The following is a 4,490-nucleotide window of genomic DNA, read 5'->3' as shown; positions in this document are numbered from 1 at the left end:
CGGGATTAGTCCTAGAGAGGCTGACCAGTGGGGCCCCCCTGTCAGGTTTGACCTGAATAGGTCGGCTGACCTGCTGACGTCAGTCTGATGCAATAAAGAGAATTTCCAGTTTAGAAATAAATCCAGGAAATTGCTAAAACTTGTAAAAATCATAGAAATTAATCTGTAACTCCAATGAAAATAATTTATATATGAAAAAGTATTAGAAAAATTCAAGGAATCTGAATATGCTATTTTCAATCATGTTTGAAAAAGTTACAGAACCCTAAAATGTGGAATAAGGAATAATTCAATTCTTATAATTACTTTTTAAATGGAATTTGGAAAATATTCAAATTTCATTATGAATGCCATGATCACACACTGTCCTAATTACAAATCAGTACCCTAACATGACATCTCATGCATGTTAACATCAAGTTGATCTGAGCATCAGGTCGAATCAATTAAATCGGTATTCGAGAATACCCCGTTTGAATTGATATTCGAATATGATTCAAATCAACTCTAAACCTAATACATGTTGATTGTAATAACCTATCACTTTGCATTCTCATGCCATGCTCATGCATCATCTAGTTTGCATGTGATTGTTATTGAATGTTGCCATTCATTTCGGTAGGCTCCGCACCCTCGGATTCCACCGAATATCCGTCTGACGGATATCGTCCCTCCTCTAAGCAACAAGGCAAGCAACCCTTTTGATCATCCCGATAATTCCATGTTCTTGCTCCTACACTTATTTATTGCATTAGGATCAAATGCTTCAACTGCTTTTGTCACGTTAGTTGAACCCACTTCCTTTGCATGACCTAACCTTGTCACAGTAAATAGCCGAACCTTGCAACCTAGCATACCTGGTAGTTGCTTGAGTTGTGATGTGCCTTATCCTGCTATGCATGCTATGCTTAGAGTTGTGTATGGTCTGTCATCAGGGAGATGAACAGAATTGTGAGAATGTGTTCGGTAAGTAAAGGTTGTGTGTTGAACCTGATTTGGTAAAGGTACCGGTGAAAGGCTGTGTAGGAGTACATGGCGGGTTGTTTCATTGGAACCGTCCTTAGGAACTGAGTTCCGTGTATGTAATCCAAGACTAGATACTACCACATGCTGGGCCCTGAAATATGACCCCGCTCGGCCTATTAATCACTTAGTACTCGGTCCAGGACTTGCAAGTAGTTTCTGGTGTTTATAGTAATGCTGGAGGCCGTGCATGGTGCTGACCTGAGAGGTGGGCCGTGATGCGGTAGGCAGTGGCACGGTGTACCAAGTGGCACCCGGATGGTGGGCTTGGGAACCCTGCGCACATCGTTTGAGGCCGTGGCGGAAACCTCGGCCGGACTTCCGTACGGGTTACCCTCAGATAGGCGATAAACCTGGACTAGGTACTAGTGTGGTTAATGGTCGTGGCCGACTCCCTCGCTGGGCTTCCGTTTGAAGGTTGCCGAGGTGCATGACGTGCACATGGCGATAAGTGGCTAGAGCGTGTGTGACGAAGCACACCCCTGCAGGGTTATGATCTATTCGAATAGCCGCGTCCGCGGATATGAACTACTTGGAGACATATGTTGTTCATAGATAACTTCAATGGCTACTCATAAAATTGCCAAGATAAGCGTGAGTGTCGTGGACGGCATTTCCGTACGGAGACGGAATGATTCCACGATAGTGTATTGTTGTGGTGTTAGTGGACTCGCGTGCGAGAAATCAAGTTGTCAAAATTATTTAAAAATACAAGTTGTCTAGCCACGAGTCAAATGTTGGCTTTCCGCATGAAACCCCACAATACCCCTTTTGATACCTTGCATGAGTAGTTAGTTGTCCTAAAGTCTTGCTGAGTACTTTCGTACTCATGTTTGCTTAATAAATGTTGCAGAGGTTGCAAATGACCCTAATGGAGGGTTCTTCGTAGACATCGACGACGACGAGTAGCTGGTGTCCCAGCTACGATCTGGCCCTACGTTGGATCTGTAGTATAGTCAGGCCATGTGCCTTCTAGTTGTCCTGTCTGTACTCAGACAGTTTATAACTCTTCCGCTGGCTTGTAACTGAATGACTGCTATTATGGGTCATGAGACCCTTAATGTGTAATATTATGTGTGTGGCTCCTCCGAGCCTCTTAAATAAAGCTTGTATGTTTATGGTTATGTTGTGATGCCATCGATGTATCTATACATATCGGTATGCCATGCGTACGTGTGTCGTACTTGATATGTATGGGGTTCGATTACCTAGTCGTGAGCTTTAGTAGCATTCCTTACAAGGAAATGCCCCTTTGTGATCCAACGAGCCTTGGTAGTTCGCTACTGCTCCGGACACATTGGTTGACCGGCATGTGTCCTTCTTAGCTGCTATGTATGTCCCCTTTGGGGAAATGTCACGCGATGTAATGGAGTCCTTGTAGCTTGCTACGACTCGTCTACATTCGCTGATGACCGACACCTGCTTTGTTGGGTCATGTATGCATGTCCTTGTGCGGTACTGCCACTTTGGTTTATGACTAGACATGTCGATCCGGGTTCTTTGACATTGGATTGCTAGCGACACTATCGCATACGTGAGTCAAAAGACGCAAACGGTCCCGGCTAAGGTAAGGCTGCAGCCGTGGAGTTAACCGTGCGTGAGACCACAAAGGGATGCGATGTGTTACAGGCTGGATTCCTATGGCTTAGGATCAGGGTCCCGACAGTTCCATTCAAATCATGCAAATTAGAGTCCAAAACAAGGGCAAAAGAGTTCGGAAAAGTAGACACGATAGAGACGTATCAACTCCCCCAAGCTTAAAGCCTTGCTTGTCCTCAAGCAACTTAGTTGACAAACTGAGAGAGACAAAAGAAAAACTTTGACGAACTCTGTTTGATCTTGTTGTTGCAACTATGTCTAACTCACAACCAGAATTTCAGCAAGATGACAATCAAACCACATAAGCAAATGACATCTAGGTCTCACGGTAAACTCATATCAATGGCATGATCAACTAGCGAGCAAATAATAATAAACCTCAAATGTCAACACTTCAATCAAAACAACATGAAGCGGTACGAATAGATGGTATCTCGCTAGCTCTTTCTGAGACTGCAAAACATAAATGCAGAGCACCTTCAAAGACCAAGGGCTGACTAAACATTCTAATTCATGGCAATGAAGATCCAGTCATAGTCATACTCAACACAGTTAAAAGCAAAGCATAAAAATGACACAGGTGCTCTCTAATTGGTGTTTTTGTAAGAGGAGGATAACTCAACAGGAACATAAATAGACAGGCCCTTCGGAGAGGGAAGCATTGATTTGCAGAGGTGCCAGAGCTCAAGCTTTGAAAAGAGAGATAATAATTTTGGGTGGCATGCTTTCATTGTCAATGCAATGACTAAGAGTTCTCAACATCTTCCACGCTACACATGCTATAGGCGGTTCCCAAACAGAAAAGTAAAGTTTTGACTCCCCCACCACCAATCAATCACACTCCACGGCTAGCCGAATCCTCAGGTACCGTCCATACCAACAACAATCCTAGGGGAGTTTTGTTTGCAATTATCTTTTCGATTTGAGCATGGAACTGGGAATTCCAATTACCGGCCCCTTTCTCGTGAATGATAGTGAATAAACACATATCGAGGATAACACGCCTAGCATGGAAGATACCAATAGCCCCCTTTCACCACATGAGCGGTTTGGGAATGCAAAACAGATTATTTCTTGAAGATTTAGAGAGTGGCACATGCAAATTTACTTGGAACGGCAGGTAGATACCGCACATAGATAGGTATGGTGGACTCATATGGCACAACTTTGGGTTTATGGAAGTGGATGCACAAGCAGTATTCCCGCTTAGTACAAGTGAAGCCTAGCAAAAGACTGGGAAGCGACCAACTAGAGAGCGACAACAGTCATCAAAATGCATTGAGATTAACTAACATTGAGTGCAAGCATGAGTAGGACATAAATCACCATGAACATGAATATCATAGAGTCTATTTTGATTTTGTTTCAACTACATGTGTGAACATGCGCCAAGTCAAGCCACTTGCATCATTCAAAGGAGGATACCATCCTATCATACTACAACATAGTCATCTCAACATTTATGTTGGCAACCAAGAGAAACCATTATAAGCTCCTAGCTAAATAAGCATGGCGTAAGAAAATATGATCTCTAAGTTGTCATTGCAAACATGTTTCCCTCACAACAAAGCTGAATCAGGCATGATGAGCTAGTCATATTTACAAAAATAAAATAGATCGAGTTCATACCAGCTTTTCTAGGCTCAGTCACTTCATCATATATCGTCATTATTGCCTTTCACTTGCATGACCGAACGATGTGAACAATAATAAGCGTGCTCGTGCATTGGATTACGCTGGAATCTGCAGGCAAACACAAAGGAGAAGACAAAGTAATATGGCTCTTTGAAAGCTAAACAGGTATGCATGCAAGAGCCACTAAACATTGTAACCAATATCTTCTACCTTGACCCAAAGAAAAAGAAAAC

This window comes from Hordeum vulgare, chromosome 5H (genome assembly GCF_904849725.1).
Source record: "Hordeum vulgare subsp. vulgare chromosome 5H, MorexV3_pseudomolecules_assembly, whole genome shotgun sequence".
NCBI classification, from domain to species: Eukaryota; Viridiplantae; Streptophyta; class Magnoliopsida; order Poales; family Poaceae; genus Hordeum; species Hordeum vulgare.
Note: the sequence above shows the minus strand (reverse complement) of the source record.